General features: G+C 41.2%; 1 long non-coding RNA gene across 1 annotated transcript; it reads right to left on the bottom strand.

Annotated features, from left to right (window-relative positions):
* Nucleotides 1–1,409: 1,409 nt before the first annotated feature.
* Nucleotides 1,410–10,836, bottom strand: LOC106006919. Its single transcript, XR_001181263.2, has 3 exons — nt 10,499–10,836; nt 8,292–8,337; nt 1,410–1,879 (listed from the first exon to the last, which is right to left on the bottom strand). It is a non-coding gene; the product is annotated as an uncharacterized LOC106006919 (long non-coding RNA).
* Between the last annotated feature and the right edge of the window lie 11,708 nt (nt 10,837–22,544).

Here is a 22,544-nt window from a genome sequence, read left to right as displayed (position 1 = left end):
GCAACATCTTGAAAGAATTAGCAAAACCTGTAGGAAGAAAAAACAGCTGGGAGAAAGGATAATTATTTGTATAGTTCTGTTTATTACTAATAACTCATATGTTCAATTTAACAAATAATAACAACAAAAACCAAGGACAAAACCAAAGAGGCACAAAACCAGCCAGGAGTCGGATCATTCGCGTGCCAGTCCTGACTGGGTTACTGACTTCCTGCTGTAAGCAAGGTGTTTCCCCTATCTGGGCCTGTGACTTCAGCGGCCCCACATGTATGGATGACCAGCCTTGTTCCAAAATGGATTCAAAGTGGCTTATTATCCCGAGAGATCAAATGTGTGAAAGCACTTTGAAAAGTACCAAGGATCATTACAATGTAAGTATAAATACTTTTTGTGCCCCCAAACAATTCAGCTAAGCCATTTATTGATTGTCCACTACAAGTAACAGTAGTGCATTGTGTCTCACAACTCACAAAAGTGTTTTCATACACACTGATTCATTTACTCCTCGGGAGCCTGTAAACCATAGAGGCATTATACTATAGCAGTTAAAAATGTTGGTTTCTAGCGCTAGACTGCTTGGGCTTGAAATACCGCCCTCCTTCTCTTTACTGTGTGACCTACAGCAAGTTACTTCCCATCTGTGAAGACTTCTGAACCTCGGTGTCTCCATCTATAAAATGAAGTTAATAACAGCAGTAGCATTGGCATCTTAAAGCTGGTGTCATTATCAAATGAGCTGATACACTTGAACTTAGAACAGGGGTAGGCGTATAGTAAGGGCTCAATAAATATAAGGTCTTTCTAGGAAAAATCTTACCTAAATTTTAGCATAGATCTCAGGGAAGAAACTTGGCAGGGACACTTCTCACTGCTCCGTGTGCATGCTGTCTCAATGCTCACTGTGAAACAAACACTGAGTACCATTTTCACTTTTTTTTTTTGTGGAAGTGAAAATCTTCAGATTTCCTTTGGTTAGCGAGAACAGGTACTAATGTAGGTAATTCATAAAAGTGAGGCGGTCTAATGTGATCTTTTGAAAAGTGAGGACTAACTGTATATTTCTTTTAGTCTACATAGCAGTCATTTAATAAATGGACTGCCTGAGTCTCTTCACTACACCATACTGTCCTGGGTGCACAGAATCTGTAAGAGACATTTTTCCTTTTTTCAATTTTTTTAAAAGATTTATATTTCACTACACCAGACTGCCCTGGGTACACAGAATCTGTAAGAGACGTTTCTTTTTTTTTTTTCTTTAAAGATGTATATTTCTTTCAGAGAGAGAGAGAGTGAGCAAGCACAAGCAGGGGAAGGCACAGAGGAAGAAGCAGACACTCCTGCCGAGAAGGAAGCCTGATGTGGGGCTCAATCCCAGGATCCTGGGATCATGACCTGAGCCAAAGGCAGATGTTTAACCAGCTGAGCCACCCAGGCACCCCTGTAAGGGACATTTCAAAAGAGACTGTCATACCTTCCTTAATCTCATTAAGGCAAGCTAGGTTTTTTAAAAAATCCTCTAACACAAAAATGTCAATGATATTATCACTTAGCAGATAAGTCCTAACCCCAAAAGAAGCAGAAAAATGAGAGATCATGGGGCACCAGAACAGTGAAAGAAGTGTCTTGGAAGACATGGCATGTCATTTGCAATCTTTGGTATCCGGGGGGGTGGGGTAAGGGGGGATATTCTTTTCTGGGCTTAGATGCAGTGGGGTTTTTAAATGACTCAGTATCAGCAGCTGAAGCCATATGATCTTTACAGCAGATAGGGAAAGCTCTCCCCGCAGAAATGTGGTGAGCATCCTTCACAAGGAACCCTTCCTGCTTCTCCACGTGCCAGAGACCTCAGCCAAGAAAGGAGAGTGAAGGAGATACAACCCTGTAGGAAATATAGTGACAGTGACGTGAGGCAGCTCTACTCTTTTGAGTCACCCAAATCTATAAATAAGCCTGAAAGTCAGAGAGAAATTAGTCCCTCTGTTGTTTACGTAATGTTTTCACAAAAAGCATTTTTACAATTCTTTTAAGCATGGTCCCTACTCACAATTTATCCTGGCTTGAGAAACGGGTTTAGGAATTAATTTTTCAGTTGTGACAAAAGAGCTAGAAATGATGTAAAAATTGAAACTCTAAGGGCCAACTCCATATGCTCTTTAACCTCCTACCAAAATCAACAGGAAATCTACTACATGTTCCTTCAAAGTCTATACGATACAAAGCTCAGCCAAGCCAATTCTTTGCTTTAGAGATTTTTTTTTAAAAGGCCGTCCACAGTGCCACTCGAGATGTTTTATGTCACAATATTTTCTTTTTTGTAGAATACTTATACTTGGTTTGTAAACGATTCTATATCTTTCTTTAAAGATTTTATTTATTTATTTGTCAGAGAGAGAGAGAGCAGGAGTCAGCACAAGGAGGCAGAGTGGCAGGCAGAGAGAAGCCGGCTCCCCGCTGAGCAAGTAGCCCAATGCAGGACTCGATCCCAGGACCCTCGGATCATGACCTGAGCTGAAGGTAGCCGCTTAACCATCTGAGCCACCCCAGCGTCCCTAAGTGATTCTGTATTATGTTGGCACTTCTGGAGTGAAAACTCTCACCAGATATGAGACTGCAACTAACTGAAACCCCAACCTGAGGAAATAGTGCCATTCTTTTTTTTTTTTTTTAAGATTTTATTTATTTATCAGAGAGAGAGAGGGAGTGAGCACAGGCAGACAGAATGGCAGGCAGAGGCAGAGGGAGAAGCAGACTCCCTGCCGAGCAAGGAGCCTGATGTGGGACTTGATCCCAGGACGCTGGGATCATGACCTGAGCCGAAGGCAGCTGCTCAACCAACTGAGCCACCCAGGCGTCCCCGTGCCATTCTTAATTTAGGGAAGACAAAACTGTGGCCACCAGAGAGGGTTGCCCTATCCAGAAACACAGCAGGGCTCTGACTCATTTCCTACTCAAGTACTTTTACTTCCTTAATATGGGCACCATCATTTGCCTACAAGATTCCATGGTAAATTGGTTTTGTTTTCCTTTAAGTGCATAGCCTTATCCTTACGCCTCTAAAATCAGGCAGATCAACAACTTGCTTTTTATTTATTTTTTTGATATTTTACTTATTTGACACACACACAGAGAGAGTGTGTACATGCAGGAGGAGTGACAGGGAGAAGGAGAAGCAGGATCCCACTAAGCAAGGAGCCCAATGCTGGATTTGATCCCAGAACCCCAGGATCATGACCTGAGCGGAAGGCAGACACTTAACTGACTGAGCCACCCAGATACCTACAATTTGCTTTAAAATTAGTCTGAGGAGGGGTACCTGGATGGCTTAGCCAATTGAGCATCTGACATTTTTTTTTTTTTTAATGAGCATCTGACTCCTGATCTCAGCTCAGATCTTGATCTCATGGTCTCAGGTTTGATCTCATGGTTGTGGGTTCAAGCCTTTGGGTTGGCTTGAAATAAAATACTTTAATAAAATAAAATTTATTTTATTTTAAATAAAATAAAATTTAAAATAAAATAAAATTAGCCTGGAAAGTCCAAGAAGTGTTGAGACATATACAGCAGCTGATGCAGCAATTTCCTTGTACCCAGTTAAGGAAACACCAAAATCCTCCACCAACCTGCTCACACATTCTAGAGGATGATCCAGGACTCAAACAGGTGCCAGAGGGAGGCGCTATACTCCACAGGAGAGGCAGCCCGCTTGCTGTGCAAGTGCCTTGGATTTGGAAGATCCTCCCTCTGACCCCACAGTCTTTGAATTAAAGTGCTTTTTACGAGGAGGGGGAAATCCTTCAATGAAACATTCAAGATCAAACTGATTTTTTTTAAAGAGAGAAGTTGGTTCACAGGTATCACTTTGTCACCTGCAAAGGGGGCAATGTAAACTCTCCTGGACACGTAAAATGGGATTCTGAATAAAGATTTCGCATAATCAATCATTGTATTTAGAAATTAATTTGGGGGCTGCACCTGAGCGGCTCAGTCAGTTGAGTGACCCACTCCTGATTTCAGCTCCAGTCATGATCTTAGGGTCCTGAGATAGCGCCTCACATGGGTCAGGCTCCTTGTTCAGCAGGGAATCTGCTTGTCCCTCTCCCTTGGCCCCTCCCTCTGCTCGTGCTCACTCAAATAAATACATAAATCTTGAATAAAATAAAATAAAATGAAAATTAATTTGGGGGGGTGCCAGGGTGGTTCAGTTGGTTAAGCGTCAGCTTTCATCTCAGGTCATGATCCCTAGTGGTGGGATAGAGCCCCGTATAGGGCTTGCTGCTTCGTGGGGAGTCGGCTTCTCCCTCTCCAACCTCTGCTCTCTCTCTCTCTAATTTAAATAAATAAATAAATAAATAAATATTCATTTGGAAGTACCTGGGTCTGCTGACCTCGGTTCAGGTTATGATCTCAGAGTCCTAGGATCCAACACTTCTGCTTCTCACCCTCCCTCTCCCTCTGCCCCTCCAGCCTTCACACATGTGCACGCACTCTCTCAAAAAAAAAAAAAAAAAATTAAATCAGTTTGGCTAAATAAAAAAAAAAAAATCTTTAAAAAATAAAAATGAGGGGGCGCCTGGGTGGCTCAATGGGTTAAAGCCTCTGCCTTCGGCTCAGGTCATGATCTCAGGGTCCTGGGATTGAGCCCCATCGGGCTCTCTGCTCAGCAGGGAGCCGGCTTCCTCCTCTCTCTCTGCCTGCCTCTCTGCCTACTTGTGATCTCTGTCTGTCAAATAAATAAATAAAATCCTTAAAAAAATAGAATAAAAATAAAAATGGGAGGCTCCTGGGTGGCTTGGTTGGTTAAGTATCTGACTCTCCATTTCCGCTCAGGTCATGATCTCAGTTGGGCTCCCCGCTCAGCAAGAAGCCTGCTTCTCCCTCTCCCTCCACTCCTCCCCGGCCCCACTTGTGATCTCGCTCCCAAATAATAAAATCTTAAAAAAAAAAAAAAAAAAAGAGAGAGAGAGAGAGAGACACCTGGGTTGCTTAAGCAACTGCCTTAGGCTCAGGTCATGATCCGAGGGTGCTGATAATCGAGTCCCACAACCGGCTCCTTGCTGAGTGGAGCCTGCTTCTCCCTCTCCCTCTGCCTGGTGCCCCCCTGCTTGTGTGCATGCGCTCTCACTCGCTTGCTTTCTCGTGTGCGCGGGTAAATGAATAAAAATCTTAAAAAAAATAAATCTGGCATTTTACTGTGAACCTAAAACTGCTCTAAAACATAAAGACTATTAAAAGGAAAAACAGGGGTGCCTGTGTGGTTCAGTTGGTTAAGCGTCCAACTCTGATCTCAGCTCAAGACTGAGTTGGAGCCCCCTATTGGGCATGGAGGCTGCTAAGAACAAAAACAAAAACAAAAACAAAAACAGTTGTACAAAATACAAAATAATTACTCTGACCATTTGTTTTCTCAGCCTCTCATTTACCCAGTTTCATAGAGTCACTAATATTTAACTCACTGGAACTTAGCAAATAATAGAAATTGAAAAGGAAACTAACATTTATTAAGCACCTACTAAGTGCTAAAGGGATTTACATAACCATATCTTTTAATTCTCATTACTGTCTCTATTTTATGGGGGAGAAAAAGGAGGTTCACAGCTAGTAGGTGACAGGTCCCAGACGCACAGGATTCCTCTGATTTCTTGATAGCAGCTCTCATTCTCTTTACACTTGCACATTCTTTCTTTAAAATACTCATTTTTAGGGACAGATGGGTGGCTCAGTGGTTTAAAGCCTCTGCCTTCAGCTCAGGTCATGATCCCAGAGTCCAGGGATCAAGCCCCGCATCAGGCTCTCTGCTTAGCAGGGAGCCTGCTTCCTCCTCTCTCTCTCTCTGCCTGCCTCTCTGCCTATTTGTGATCTCTCTCTGTCAAATAAATACGTAAAATCTTTTAAAAATAATTTTAAAAAATAAAATACTCATTTAAAAAAAAAGATTTTATTTATTTATATGTTTGTTTGTTTGTTTGTTTTAGAGAAGGCAGGGAGGAGCAAAGGGAGAGGGACAAGCTGACTCCATGCCGAGTGCAGAGCCCACCAAAGGGCTTGATCCCATAGTCCTAAGATCAGGACCCTGAGATCACGACCTAAGCCAAAACCAAGAGTTTTGGCTGACTGACTGAGCAACCCAGGAGGCCCCCCAAATACTCATTTTTTTAAAAAACATTTTATTTATTTATTTGATAGAGAGAGATCACAAGTAGGCAGAGAGGCAGGCAGAGAGAGAGAGAGAGGGAAGCAGGCTCCCTCCTGAGCAGAGAGCCTGATGCAGGACTCGATCCCAGGACCCCGAGATCATGACCCGAGCCGAAGGCAGCGGCTTAACCCACTGAACCACCCAGGTGCCCCCCAAATACTCATTTTTTAAAAAATATTTTTATTTATTTATTTGACAGACAGAGATCACAAGTAGGCAGAGAGGCAGGCAAGAGAGATGAGGAAGCAGGCTCCCTGCTGAGCAGAGAGCCCGATGCAGGCCTCGATCCCAGGACCCTGAGATCATGACCTGAGCCGAAGGCAGAGGCTTTAACCCACTGAGCCACCCAGGTGCCCCAAATACTCATTTTTTAAAAAGATTTTATTTATTTATTTGACAGAGAGACAGATCACAAGTAGGCAGAGAGGCAGGCAGAGATGGGGGGTGGGAAGCAGGCTCCCCGCTGAGCAGAGAGCCCGATGCAGGACTCAATCCCAGGATCCTGGGATCATGACCCAATCTGAAGGCAGAGGCTTTAACCCACTGAGCTACCCAGGTGCCCCCCAAATACTCATTTTTTAAAAGACACATATTTCTCTAGTTTCTTTGCTCTCTCATGCACATCTGACAAAAGTATCATTTACCGAGGAGTCTTATAGCTAGTAAGTGCAGGGTTTAAATACACACTGTTCTGCCTCCCTGGGAAAAGTGAGAATTATGAGAGAAATAAGGATCCAGAAGAAATCAAGAGCTTATCGACTGTAATTAATAAAATTCTTTAGGTCAGGAATCTTCATTTAAGATTTATAGAATTTTAAGAGACAGGAATAGTGTATATACAGACAGACACACATACATATTATTACAGAGAACCACAGACTTTAAGAGATGGAAGGATAAAAATAAATAAAAATAAATTAAAAAAAAGAGAGATGGAGGGGCGCCTGGGTGGCTCGGTGGGTTGAGGCCTCTGCCTTCGGCTCAGGTCATGGTCTCGGGGTTCTGGGGTCGAGCCCTGCATCGAGCTTTCCGTTCAGCGGGGGAAAGCTTTCTGCTCTGCTTCCTCCTCTCTCCCTGCCTGCCTCTCTCTGACTACTTGTGATCTCTGTCTATCAAATAAATAAATAAAATCTTTAAAAAAAAAAAAAAGAGAGAGAGAGATGGAAAGAATTGTAAATGAGAAAACTTCAGACCCACACATGAGTAGCCATATTAAAATGTGCTGAAAAGCTCTGATGCCCAAAAAATTAATTGCCCAACCCAAGACCAAGGAATTATGTGGTCTTTTTCAGCATTTCAAGTCTCTGGTTAAGATCTTCAGATCAACTTTCTCAGAACCATAAGGGTCAATGGATAGGCTTGCCTGAGGTTTTACTTTGGGCAAATCAGGCAACATAAAGTCAACAAAACCAACCCTGGATCTTGATTCTGGCTTTGGAGAAGTTGGGGGGTTGAGTCCTGACCTGTTCATTTCAATAAATATAATTCAAAGTAACAATAATACAGTCTTCCAGAAAGAAATCCCAGACTTAAAGACAGTAGGCTATTATTACTTTCAAGAGGGCAGCATATAATCTGGAGAACTAGAAAACTCCCACAGCATGCAAATGGTGGTAGCAGTGACATTTTGTTGGTCCTTGCTTCAAGGGCAATCCGGACTTGTTTTTTTTCAAACTGGACTTTTTAAAAAAGAACACTTTTAAAAAATATATGCCATGATGATCCAGTGTGGTAATGGTTTAAAAACCTGTGTGTGTGTGTGTGTGTGTGTGTGTGTGTGTGTTAAAGATCTCTCAGAGATCTATATACACTTTGAAAACTGTTAGCTACTATAAAGGAACCCACTGTACTCCTAGTCAATCACTAATAACCTTCTCTCACCTATGGAGAAATAGTTTCTTTTTCTTAAGTGGGGCACATGGAGTCCTATGTGGGGCTTGAACTCACAACCCCAAGATCAAGACCTGAGCTTAGATCAAGGGTCAGATGCTTACCTGACTGAGCCACCCAAGCACCCCAAGGAATAGTCTTATAACAACTGGAAAACTTCAACAGATATTAAGCAATTCCAGTTTCTACCAGCATTCCCTATACTTACTAGGAACCAGTGAAGGAAACAAATCATTCTTCTTATAGGAGTCACTCTGAAAGAAAAAAGAACATTGGGATATGATTGGTTGGAGTTCCAAACACACAATTTTTCATAGTAAGCCTTCAGTAAATATTTCATATAATTAACTTAAGTTAACTTAATCACAGTCAAGCTTCCTTTCTGTGAAAGGGAATTTTTTTTAATGCCTTCTGGAAATTAGCTTTAGGAGTGACTATGAGTTTTGCTTCTTTTGCCACATGTGGTCTCAAATAAGAATTGGGAAATCTTTTATCTTTAAGCCTGGAGATGCTACTTGTGAAAGATGATTCGGTTTAATAAAGCCAGAGGACCCTTTTTTCAATAAATAAGTGGTGAGGAGAAAAGGACAAGCAGGAAGAAGGGAGTGCTAGGATGAAAAGATTTTAAAGATATATTGGCAAATACAGTGTGTAGATCTTTTTGGATCCTTCTGGATCTTTATTTCAACAAAAAGCTGCAAAAATATATTTCTGAGAATAAATAAAATATAATGTATATTGAGTATTAAGGATTTATTAAGGAATTAATATTAAGGAATTATTTTAATTGTATTGGGCATCATAATGGCATTGTTTTATATTGTAAAAACAAAGGGTATGTGTTAGAAATATATATTGAATATATACTGAATTATTTATGGGTGAAATTATATGACGTCTGAGATTTGCTTTAAATTCCTTCTTCCCCACACACAAAAAAAAGTGTCAGGAGGAGAGAGATAGAAGAAATAAAAGAAGCAGAATGTTGACAACTGTTAAAATTGATGGGTACCTGGAAGTTCATTATATTATTCTAATTTTCTATATGTTTAAAATTTCCATAATAAAGTTTTCTTTTTCATTTTTATTTTTCTTCTTTAAGGTTTTAGTTTCACTCCATTTAGTCAACATGGGAAGTGTTATATTAGTCTCAGGTGTACAATACAGCAATTCAACAATTTCATACAATACCTGGTGATCATCACAACAAGTGCGCTCCTTAATCCCCCTCACCTATTTCACGCACCCCATTTCACCTCCCCTCTGGCAAGCATCAGTTTGTTCTCTATAGTTAAGACTCTTTCTTGGTTTGTCTCTCTGTGTCTCTTCTTTTTCCTTCTGCTGTTTTTTCTTAAATTCCACGTATGAGTGAAATCATATGGTATTTGTCTTTCTCTGAATGACTTATAACAGCATTATTTACAATAGCCAAGATACGGAAGCAGCCCAAGTGCCCATCAAAAGATAAACAAGATGTGGCATATATACACAATGGAATATTATTCAGACATAAAGGGAATGAAATCCTGCCATTTGCAATGACATAGACAGAGCTAGAGATTATAATTCTTTTTATATTTTAAATCAGAGTACTTGCATTCCAAGACTGGAAGCTGAGCAGTACACAAGGTGTGGTTCAGACAAAAATTTCAACAAGGAAGATCAGAGCTAAATTATGTCTGAAATATAAAATCTTTAAAAAAGAGTTCCATGGGGTCAGAAATGCCTAGCAAGGTAAAAAGAATAAAAACAATTTCTCTTGACTTCATACTGAAGGAACAGAGAATAAAGAATATTAATGTCAATGGCTCCTGAACTTCTTTTTATTTTATTTTTCTAGATTTATACATATAAAGTTCTGAGATTTTTATACTATTTTCAATAAGAGAGTAAACTGTTTTCACCACATATAAATTAAATATTAAAACATGAGTCTAGGGATGCCTGGGTGGCTCAGTTGGTTAAGCGGCTGCCTTCGGCTCAGGTCATGATCCCAGCGTCCTGGGATCGAGTCCCACATCGGGCTCCTTTCTCTGCGGGGAGCCTGCTTCTCCCTTTGACTCTGCCTGCCACTCTGTCTGCCTGTGCTTGTTGTCTCTCTCTCTGACAAATAAATAAATAAAATCTTAAAAAAAATGAGTCTAAATCACTGTACATTAAAGACTTTCAGATTTGTCCAGCTCATAAAAATGTTCCTGCATCCATATTGTGCTATTATCAAGAGGATGGTAAAAGACCGTCGGCCTATGTCTCATGAGTTCAGCATAAAAACACATCAAATGTCACCTAACTGACTGTAAATATGCCCCCTGGCCTTAAAAACTTCACAAGGGTTATTGTACCATTCAAAAAGCCGATGTAGAAATATATTCTACCACTAGCATTCCAGATTCAGTTTCCCATTACTGTACTGACCTGTCTTTCAGGAGGAAGGTATGAGAAACAAGGGGCCGGGGATCTCATAGGAAAGGGCCCCAGTGCAGATACTGGCGATGCCTTGAGAGGATCACTGGTTTTTGCTAAAGTTCCACCAGTTCTGCCAAGGGCACCTTTCCTGACATCCTCAGTGAATCCAATACTGACCAGGTCTGTCGGGGCTTCCTCCTGAGGCAAGAAGGTAAGAATCACATTGGGTTCTCAGTTTATCACACATTTGTTTATTGCAATACCTACCATCTGCCAAACATTCTTGGAAACACAGGCGAAGAAGTGGTGAGCAAAGAGACATAGTTCCTACCCCCATGCAGTTTAGACTCTAGTATAAGTCAATGACTGTTAAAGCAGGCTTCAAGCCTCTGGCCCACAAGCTGCTTCTTTCTCTCTTTCAATGACTACGTTTTGAGGGTCGGACCCTGTGGTACCTCAGTGATTAAGAGCTACACATAAATATGCATAGATAGATCGACAAGAAGGTTCACCAAGCTTTAGCGGTGGCAAAGTCTGGATTTATTCCCTCGTTTGACAGAATCCATTGACCACTTAACGTAAAGTCTGCACAGGGCTAGGGATACTACAGTAAACAAAACAGACAGATGTCCCTGTCCATATACAACTGATATTCCAGGGGACAAAACATATAAACAAGATCACTAAGTGAATGGTACAGTATGTTGGAGATAAGAGCGATAGAGAAAAAAACATAAAGCAGAAAAGAGGGAAGAGGTGGACATTTCAGAGAAGGTAGCCGGGAAGGGACTCAGAGAAAAAAAATAAAAAAAAAAAAGTGCAGACCTGAAGGAAGTAAGCAAGGGACAGGGCAGATAGCTAGAGAACGCAGAGTACCGGAAGTACAAAGGTCCTGAGGTGGGAATCAGCATGTGTGTTTGAAGAAGCAGGAAGAGGCCCATGTGGCTGAGGCAGAGTAAACAGAGGGGAGAACAGAGAGAATGAGGGCAGAGAGAAGAGATGAGAGTGCCTATGGGCGGCCTCCTTGGTCCGAGGAAAGCTGCTGCCTGTTACTGGAAGTGAAATAAAAAGCCAGTGGAATGGGGCCTTTAAGTGGCTCCGTTGGTTAAGTGTCTGACTTCAGCTCTGGTCATGATCTTAGGGTCCTGGGATTGAGCCCCACCCCCAAGTCCCGGTCAGCGGGAAGTCTGCTTCTTCTTCTCCCTCAGCAATTCAAAGGCATTACAGGGATATCCCTCTTGCCCTAAAACTCTCCATGGCTACCTTCTGGAAGCTTAAACCACCGTCAGTGATGATGACAAAAAGCAAAACTTGATTGCATTGGTTATATGCCATGCATTGCATTTAACTTCCTTATTCATATTAGCTCATTTAATAATCTCAATGAACTTATGAGATTTGGTAATAATTATTAACTATGATCATCCCCCCCTTTTATTTTTCAAGATTTATTTATCTGACAGAAAGACACAGCGAGAGAGGGAACACAGCAGGGGGAGTGGGAGAGGGAGAAGCAGGCTTCCTGCTGAGCAAGGAGCCTGATGTGGGTCTCGATGTGGGTCTTGATGGGGGGCTTGATGAGAGGCTCAGTGCAGAGCTTGACCCCAGGACCCCAGGATCATGACTTGAGTAGAAGGCAGACGCTTAAGGACTGAGCCACCAAGGCGCCCCAATCATCTCCCTTCTTAAAGTTTAGAGGACTGAGTCTTTGGAAGGGTAAGCCCTTTGCCCAAAGTCTCACAGTTAATAAATGGTGAATCTAGGATCTGAATATAGGCCATTTCACTACTGAACTCATACTCTTAACCAACACCAAAAGAGGGTGCTTTATACTCTAGGATCTTGCAGCCCTTAATCCAAGAGTCCTTTACTAAAATGCAAACTATCTCTGGGGGGATAAAATCGAGATCTTAAGAACAAAAATGTTTAACACATTTCTGTGTGTATGTGTGTGTGTGTGTATATTTTTAAAAGATTTTATTTATTTATTTGACAGAGAGAGATCACAAGTTGACAAAGAGGCCAGCAGAGAGAGAGGGGGAAGCAGGCTCCCTGCTGAGCAGAGAGCCTGATGCGGGGCTCCATCCCAGAACCCTGAGATCATGACTTGAGCCGAAGGCAGACTCTTAACCCACTGAGCCACCCAGGTGCCCCGTGTTTTGTTTTTATTTGTTTTTTACACAAGTACATTCTAAAGATATCTTCATCTTTATTTTCTACTCCAGTGTTACCAGTTTATAAGGGACATGTGACAGCAAAAGTCGAGCTCTGTTAGGAAAAGTATGTGGGCAGAGAAAAGGTGCAAATGTCACCTGCTTTACATTCCTGCCAGGGTTACTCTGAAAGCCACATTCCTAAGCAGGAAAAAAAAAAAAAAATCTTGTGGTGCACAATTAAAACCTCAGCTGTAAGTCAAGTCTCCCTTTCTGAAAGTACTCACCATAATGGCTGCCTGGATTTATATGACACATTATAGTTCTTAGCAATTTCTATCAGCTGTTGTTCTACTAGAACATATAATGTTCACATTTAATTTACACATGAGCTACAAGATAAAGAACACAACAGGGGCACCTGGGTGGCTCAGTGGGTTAAGCCTCTGCCTTCGGCTCAGGTCATGATCCCGGGGTCCTGGGATCGAGCCCCACATCGGGCTTTCTGCTCTGCAGGTAGCCTGCTTCCTCCTCTCTCTCTGCCTGCCTCTCTGCCTACTTGTGATCTCTGTCAGATAAATAAAGAAAAAATCTTTAAAAAAAAAAAAAGAACACAACAGACTTGGTCACACACATATCTACAAATTTGGAAACAAAAATAGTTTAGTTTATGTAATATGGCAAACCTCTCCTGGGATGAAAGAGCCTCAGACCAAGTAAAATAAGAGGAAGAAAATAAACATAATAAAAAATACTTTGACTCAAGAATTCCGACTTTATACTTATTTGAATTTAGAGGTGATACAACACACTCAGCAACCAGCACAGCAGGGCACCATCCAATCAGAATGGACACGCTGGGGGCACCTGGGTGGCTCAGTGGGTTAAGCCTCTGCCTTTGGCTCAGGTCATGATCCCAGGGCTCTCTGCTCAGCAGGGAGCCTGCTTCTCTCTCTCTCTCTCTCTCTCTCTGCCTGCCTCTCTGCCCGCTTGTGATCTCTCTGTCAAATAAATAAATAAAATCTTAAAAAAAAAATTGGACACGCTAGAGGCTGAGAGCGTTTGCCAGCATTAAACAACACTGCAGCCAGATCTCTGTGTCTCAGCTGAATGTCAGTGCTGAATTTTACGTGTGTGGTCCTGATGGAAGATGTCCAAAAGCTGAAGCTTCTAAGTTTATTAACTTCCTTCATATCACTAGGCCAGTTTCATTTAGGAAAATCTATGCCTTCTTCATAAAGGAACCATCTCAGTTGGCTTGAGGCTAGTTTTTTGATAAGCATCTGAGTTCCCTAATCTAAAATGCTCTGCCTCCAATGCAAAACGTATTTCTAAACATCTTGCAGTCTGCAGAAAATTAAGTGTTCTTTTCCTAGATTTCTTGACATAGAAAAATGTGTCTCTGTAAGAGTACTACCTGAGAGCTGACAGTTCCAATCTCGTTGGTTCAACACAGCTGGCCATATTCTTGGCTGTACTTGGCACGTGGCTGATTAGATACCTGGGGCAAACCATCAGCAAGAAAGAAATAAAGGCAAAACTCATCAAGTTATGGCAAATTTGCTTGAGATGAAGAACCACCAAAAGAGCAAAAATCACTTTCATATTACCTCATGGGAATTATATTCTTTTTTTTTTTTAAAGATTTTATTTATTTATTTGACAGACAGAAATCACAAGTAGGCAGAGAGTCAGGTAGAGAGAGAGGAGGAAGCAGGCTCCCCGCTGAGCAAAGAGCCCGATGTGGGGCTCGATCCCAGGACCCTGGGATCATGACCTGAGCCGAAGGCAGAGGCTTTAACCCACTGAGCCACCCAGGTGCCCCTGGAATTATATTCTTTTAGCATCAAAACAGCAGCAACAGCAACATTTAACAAGTGCTTTGCTTTGTTTTTAAATATCTGATAAACGTTAAACTTAGAAACTCTAATTGTAAACACCTTATAAATTAGGATTCCTGTTCTCCACACAAAAGAAATCCAATTTCAAATTTTGCTTTATTTTTTTTAGGTGAGGTTTATTTATTTGTATCTATTATTGCCATTAAAAGAAAACCATTCTTTCACTCAAAGACTAGCAGGAGAAAAAACTTTTATCGTTGTCCTTTAGGAGAAAAGAGGATTCCTTGAACTAATCCCACAATTCCAAACAAGAAGCACTAGTGATGCCCTCACCTACAGTCGTAGCACAGGCAGTGAAAACTTTTAGACTTAATATTTTCTTTAAAAAAAAAAATTATTTATTTATTTGACAGAGAGATCACAAGTAGACAGAGAGGAGAAGGGGTGGTGGGGGAGGGAAGCAGACACCCTACTGTGCAGAGAGTTTGATGCTGGGCTCAATCCCAGCACCCTGGGATCATAATGTGAGCCAAAGGCAGAGGCTTAACCCACTGAGCCACCCAGGAACCCCTACACTTACTATTTTCAACTCAGGTACCTCTGACTGGAGGGCAGGGCTGTCCAGATTAGTGCAGACACAGATTCAGTGAGACCAGAATCCAGTTCCCTAAGAAAATCACAAAGTTAGGCAACACAGGGTTTTATGTTTCTCCCCCCACCCCCGCCCCTGCTTCAAAGGTAGCCCATGGAGGTGCCTGGGTGGCTCAGTTGGTTAAGCATCTGTCTTCAACTCAGGTCATGATCTCTGAAGGGATCTGGGATTAGGCTTCTTCTTCTGCCCCTCCTCCCTGTTCCTGCACCCTCTCTGTAATAAATGAATAAATAGATGAATAAAATATTTAAAAAGAATGTAGGGGAGCCTGGGTGGCTCAATTGGTTAAGCATCTGCCTTTGGCACAGGTCATGGTCCCAGGGTTCTGGGATTGGGCCCCTCATCAGGCTCTTTGTTCAAGAGGAAGCCTGCTTCTCCCTCTGCCTGCCACTCCCCCTGCTTGTGCCAACTCTCTCTCTGACAAATAAATAAATAAAATCTCTAATAAATAAATAAATAAATAAATAAAAGGTAGCCCATGGACAATGTTCAAAATATGTCAAATAATTCCCCAAGAATCTGCAGCCCTAACAGGTTCCCAGGTGATGCTGGTGTTACTGATCTGGCGATAACCCCTTGAGAACCACTGACCTAGATCAGTAACACCAGCATCACCTGGGAACCTGTTAGGGCTGCAGATTCTTGGGGCCCACCCCAGAAATACTGAGTCAGAAACTCTGGAAGGGAGTCCAGCAATTTGTGTTTGAACAAGCTCTCTAATTCTGACACCTGTTGAAGGCCTACAGCTCTACAGGGTGCTTTGATGAGTGGTCTTTGTTTTACTGTTTCAGCTTGTCTTGCTTTTCTAAAATGTCCCGCAGTGAACAATTATTATTTTTGTAATAAAAAGCTTATTTAAAGATTTTATTTATTTGAGAGAGAGGGCAAGAGTGGGGATAGGGGCAAAGGAACAAGCAGATTCCCCACTGAGCGCAGAGTCTTAGGTGGGGCTCAATCCCAGGACCCTGAGATCATGACCTTAGCTAAAGAAAGACGCTTAACTGACTGAACCGCCCAGACACCCCCATAATAAAAAGGTTATTTAAAAAGAGGACGCATGAAGTGCTTTGCATTTAAAAAAAACTGTCCTCAGGATACCTGGGAGGCTCAGTCGGTTGGGCGTCTGCCTTCAGCTCAAGTCATGATCCAGGGTCCTGGGATCGAGCCCCACATCAGGTTCCTTGCTGAACGGGGAGCTTACTTCTCCCTCTGCCTGCTGTTCCCCCTGCTGTGCTCTCTCTCTGAAAAATAAATGAATAAACTTTTTTTAAAAATTACACACAAAAAATAATAAACTGTCCTCAGGGACACCTGGTTGGGTCAGTTGGTGGATCATGCAACTCCTGATCTCAGGTTTGTGGGTTCAAGCCCCATGTTGGGTGTAAAGATTACTTAAAAACTGAATCTTAAAAAAAAATAAGAGGGGCGCCTGGGTGGCTCAGTGGGTTAAGCCGCTGCCTTCGGCTCAGGTCATGATCTCAGGGTCCTGGGATCGAGTCCCGCATCGGGCTCTCTGCTCAGCAGGGAGCCTGCTTCCCTCTCTCTCTCTCTCTCTGCCTGCCTCTCCATCTACTTGTGATTTCTCTCTGTCAAATAAATAAATACAATCTTTAAAAAAAAAAAATAAGAAACTGTTTTCATATATACAGTTCCATTTGACCCTGCAACACTTGTGCACTTGTGTGAGGCTCAAATTGCTATTTGCATTTTACAGCTGAGAAAACTGAGATACTGAGAGGTTAAATGGCTTGCCAGGGGTCACATGCTTAGGAGTGACTGAATTAGAACAAGGCCCAATCTTCAAACTGCAAGATCCTGTGCTTTTTCACCACAGTATGACAGTAAAATGAACAAGCTGAGTCATGCTGGGGAGGTAACAAATGGAACCTGTCCCAGGTCAATCCACTGAGATAAGTCTTACCACCTTGTTTTATCAACTGATGACTGAGCCTGGGGAAACAGGCATTTCACAAATCAGGAAAACCTGAGCCTCCTAACTATGTAACCCATCTGTTCACCGAACCATGCTCACCTTCTAATCAGGAACAGAGCTACTCTGGTCATTGCAAGCAAATCTTGACATGAGACTACTTTGAATCTGAAATAAACACAAAGCTCAGGGCTTGAAAGTCTGCTTAGCCATGTCCAAAGTAGGAAACTATTCTCTGCTTTAGATGTCACAGGGAAAAGAAATTACAGTAGAACTGGACTTGTTTCAGTTAAATACTGAATTGTTGTTACATCACTACTAATATTGGCAAACACTTATTGTGTGCCCAGGTTATAGTTTGTGTTTAAAATAGAACCCTGGAGGGCGCCTGGGTGGCTCAGTGGGTTAAAGCCTCTGCCTTCCACTCAGGTCATGATCCCAGGGTCCTGGGTTTGAGCCCAGGATTGGGCTCTCTGCTCAGCAGGGAGCCTGCTTCCCCTCTCTTTCTCTGCCTCTCTGCTTACTTGTGACCTCTCTCTCTGTCAAATAAATAAATAAAATCTTAAAAAAAAAAAAAGAAAAAATAGAACCCTGGAGTGATAGAAAGCCAAGATAACTGTCTCCCTTTAAAGAGTACTAAGTTTAGGTAAGACAGGGCTAATTTGCTTTATTTACCTCAAATCACTCCAGCACTCCAAGTTTACACATCATTTGTTAAAAAAAAAAAAGGATATAATTTATTTGAATAATTATATGTGTCACTGAATTGCCAGGATCAAATAAGAGGACACATGGGCATGCAGTTGAAAATTCACAAGTTCTGTGTATACCACCAATATCATCATCATGGTTCACGGTAACAATGATGGGTACCACTGGGCTTGCCTAAATTTTCTTTGTTTAAGGTATTTTTTCTTAGGCCCCTATTTGTCTCAAGAATGCCCAAAAATCAATCTGGAAGTTTAAGGAATAGCTTCCTCTCCACCAACCAACAGATGACAGTAATTCAATAGTAAATAGTGCTATTTGAGGGGCACTCAGAAAATTGCATGCACAAGCAAAACTTGTTTTACCTGAACCTTCCTCATAATCAGAGATCATCGTTTTTTTTTTTTTTTTGCAGTTTTTTGAGGTTCATGTGACCCATTGAAATGAGGAAAGAACAAGAGGCAACAGAAAATAAGTTGGATTCAAAGAAAGAAGACGACACTTGTCAGCTACTACCCCAGCTCATGGGTCTAACACTACTTGAGCTGTCACCTGACAGAAGAAATAGCTTTTTTCTTTCTTTTTTGGCGTGTTAAAAAAACATAAGGAAGCCCTTCCAGAATAATTCCCCCTTCAGCTCAAACTTAATAGCACCTGCACATTTGAAACGGCTTGACTAGATAAAGTTCTCTACTTTGATGAAGAAGAGTCCAGGATTCTGGACATTGTTTTTCATTTGAAATCTTTGGAAATTTTTTTCTTAAATTAAACTTCTTATTTTGCGATCATCATAGATTGACGCGCAGTTTGTGAGTAGTAATAAAGATCCAGAGTACCCTTTACTTAGTTTCATGCAGGGATTACATCTTGCAAAACTAAAATACTGGTACCGATACCATCAAGATACAGAACAGTCTTTGCAAAGTTTTAAGTGATTTGATCGCTATAATCATCATTCCCACAAGTCAGCCACATTCCTTTGAATTCCAGAATTGCTAAGTAACATCTCAGGAGATCTATGGGGTGTGGGAGGGCAGTGCTCAGTGATGAGAAGCAGCTTGTTGTGCTGTCTGAACTGTTCACTCACTTTTCCTTTTTTCCAGGAGTTTCAGGCTACTGACAACCAGTAGAAAGTTGACCTGAAGGGCGATTGCCTTGGAAGATGTTCATGTTCAGAGATGAACATGATTCCACCACAAGGCACAGCAGCTCACAAATCACCTTGCCGAGCCAGTTTCACAGAGGAAGAGTTATCAGTGTTATGGGGCATTAATTTTTCCACATCTACTTTATTCATTCAGTAGGCTCCTGTAAGGAATTCCTGTCTGCTGAGCAACAGTCTAAATGTACGCCTTCTCTGTGGCCCAACTCCCCAGATAGGACTCTTACAATTCAAGTAAGGGTTAGGTTTCCTTTGGTTTATTTCAATTGTCAGTGTTCTGACTGCAAATTTTCAGAGTTGTGCAGGAAGTTTCTGATAAAAATGAAAGCCTTTGGCAAGTGTCTGAGGAAGCAAACAGCAGATCAAGATTCCCTTCCCCAAAGGATGTATTAGTCACTTACAGAGAAATTCCAAGACCTCCTTGTAAATAAAATATTAATGAATTTGAAAGGGAAATCCCCATTGGAATCTTGAGAGGGTATATAACATTAAAAGCATGTGGAAATAAGGACACAGCATTGTTCAGAGAAGACAGACAAAACAGAAGCTTGAAAATGGCACATTTCTACATTTGGGCATCTAGAAAAGCTTTTGAAAAATCATCTAATACCAGGCACCAACACATGTCTTGGGGAAGCTAAATCTGCCAAGTATTTCTAGAACTTCAACCTACACTTGAGATTGTTGTTTCTGCCATCGGAATTCAAAGATAAAGTTCTTCCCTACAATGACACATTTACATGCTGAGCAATACAAGCGAAGAGACTGACAGTATGAAAAAAAAAAAAAACCTATTTCTCTTGTTATGACACACATAGTTTCCCAAATTACCAGCTCTTCTCTCTGGTTTGATCCTGTAACATTGAAAAAGAGTTGGGGTAGTTGTCTGAATAGCCCCTGCCTGTACGACAGGTGTAGAAAAATCACCAACGAGGAACTAGGCAACACAGAGAGCTGGTCTGAAACTTGTGCCTGTTTAGGGAGAAGAAGAACCAGCCCAGCAGGGTTTTGTGGTCATTGTTGTTTTCCTCTCAACAGAGTAGCTAAAAATCTCCCATCACACAAATTCATTCTACACACATCAAAGGAATTCAGTGGGAATCCAAGGAAAGAGCAGAGGTAGACAAAACAGATTGACTTGCAACTTTTCAGTTCCCAAATGTCTCAAATACCTTTAAAAATCTCCTTTTATGGAGCAGGGAAATTTTTTTCTAATGAAAATAAAAACCCCAACAAATCTCCTTTCACTACATCAGTTCGTAAAACTCTGTGCAAATTAAACAAACAAATTTGGTGTAAGAAAATGAAGGGCTTTCAGATGACAGAGACTGAAAACAGGTAACAAATAGGCAAAACCAGGTAAGAGTAGAAATGAGGAAATGGGAGCAAAAAAATCATCATGGAGAGTCTTGCAGTTTGAGATATATTTGTGAAATTTCATTCAACAACTATTCATTGAGTCAGTTACAGTGAATAAGACCCTGAGTTTACTTACTATAAATAACTGATATAGGGAATTATCCAGATTCCAGAGAATGATACAGATTTTGGGGGGAATGAGGGAATTTCTTGTTATTTTAGAGTCTTTTTTTTTTAAAGATTTTATTTATTTATTGGACAGAGAGATCACAAGTAGGCAGAGAGGCAGGCAGAGAGAGGAGGAAGCAGGCTCCCCGCTGAGCAGAGAGCCTGATGCAGGGCTCGATCCCAGGACCCTGGTATCATTACCTGAGCCAAAGGCAGAGGCTTAACCCACTGAGCCACCCAGGCGCCCCCTTATTTTAGCGTCTTAAATCCGAAAACATGTTAGTTTACTTATTACTAATACTCCTATCAAACTGTCACTATGGAGCTTCCTACTGTCAATATGTACAAAGACATGAGGATTGCTTGGAGTAGAGTTCTAGAAGAGAATACAGCAGAGATATGACCCACTCTTTTGGGACTGCCACACCAAACCAGGAATCACCTGTGTCTCACCAATCAGAACATTCTGTTTTTTTGGGGTTTTTTGTTTGTTTTGTCTTTAAAACAAACACGCCTTTGCGCTATGTAATCATGTTAACGGCTGGTAGCCAAAAAATTCTTTTTGCTTGCATCTGCCTGTGTCTGCTCTCTCAATTATGTCTGAAACACCAACTCTCTGAGAGTATACCTTAATCTAGGAGGAAATGGTTATCCTTGAATACACCTGTATGATCCAAAGGGTCTCTATCTTGGCAGATTGTTTTATATTGATTTGAATTTATCGGTATGGAAACAATTGGCAAAGACAGCAAGCAGTATGTATATCACTCCGATTAAAAAAAAAAAAAAAAAGAGCATAGGATGGCTCAGTCGGTTAAGCATCTACCTTTAGCTCAGGTCATGGTCCCAGGGTCCTAGGATTAAGTTCTGTATCAGCTCCCTGCTCAGTGGGGAGCCAGCTTCCTCCTTTCCTCTTCCCCCTGCTTGTGCTCTCTCTCTCTGCAAATAAATAAATAAAATCTTTAAAATTAAATAAATAGATAGATAGTATAGGCTTGTTTGTCTATCCTGGCAGTTTTTAAAAAAAATCTTGGTAGTTCTAATGCCAATTTAGTGAGCTAAGTATTGAATTAGAAGCCAGAATTCCAGTTAGTGCTAAAACGGAATCACTGAGTAACCACAGGACTTCCTTCTTGGCCAAACTGAGGGAGAAAATGACTGTCATGACTAATACTAATTAGATGGTTACAGATCAGTAGCTTCAGTGTTTCACCCACTGGTGCAAGGCATGTGTGTGGCAGCATTCAGTGATTTTGATGATATTTGTGCCCATCCAGGTGAGAAAATACCAAAATTGAGGTCTATTGATACCCTAGAAAGAATCTTAGAGAACATAAACTTTACTTGTATTTTAACTTACTCATCTTAATATTTCTAAGGTAATATTTTCATACGAAATCCAAACAATAAGTCCCTTTTGTATCTTTTGGTCGCCAATCAAGGCTCCTTTCCTCTCCAGAGATAACCAGTGTTAACTAGCTGTTACATAGCCTTCCATTCCTTTTCTGTACAGATTCATAAATGTCTTTTCATTAAATACATGATTTCATACTGTACATATTTGCTTATATTTTCACTTAAAATGGTTATAAAGAGCTCTTTTAATCTACATTTTACTCCCATCCCTTCATCTAATTTAAGCTCTTCATTTTGCAGAAGCAGAAACCTAAATCTAAAGTAGTAAAACGATTTTCCCAAGGTCCGATAGCTACAGAGCAGGGACCAGAGCCCAGCCAGTATCTTTAAAATCAAACAAAAATCAATTGTTATTTAGTGAACAGAGTTTGCAGAAACTGAAAGGGGGAAAAACCCACTCAGATTCAATCTCTCTAATAGTTAAACTTATTTTTTCCTCAGTTTAGTTTGTTTCTGTCTGTATGCTGAACTTTTTTTTACATGGTTTCAATCAAACCACGAATTTGACTGGTGTTCACTTGTTCACTTATCGTTAATCAGATGTTCATGTTACTATGATGGTGACTAGTTAATTAGCAATGAATGGTGACCTAATATTTGACCGAGTAGTCAAGGCCTCTTCCCACTGTACTGAAGCCCCTCCTATCATTCCTCAAGTTCCCACTA

The sequence above is a fragment of the Mustela putorius genome, unplaced genomic scaffold, assembly GCF_011764305.1.
Source record: "Mustela putorius furo isolate JIRA1106 unplaced genomic scaffold, ASM1176430v1.1 tig00000174_pilon_pilon_pilon, whole genome shotgun sequence".
Lineage (NCBI taxonomy): Eukaryota > Metazoa > Chordata > Mammalia > Carnivora > Mustelidae > Mustela > Mustela putorius.
This window is presented reverse-complemented; position numbering and strand designations above follow the sequence as displayed.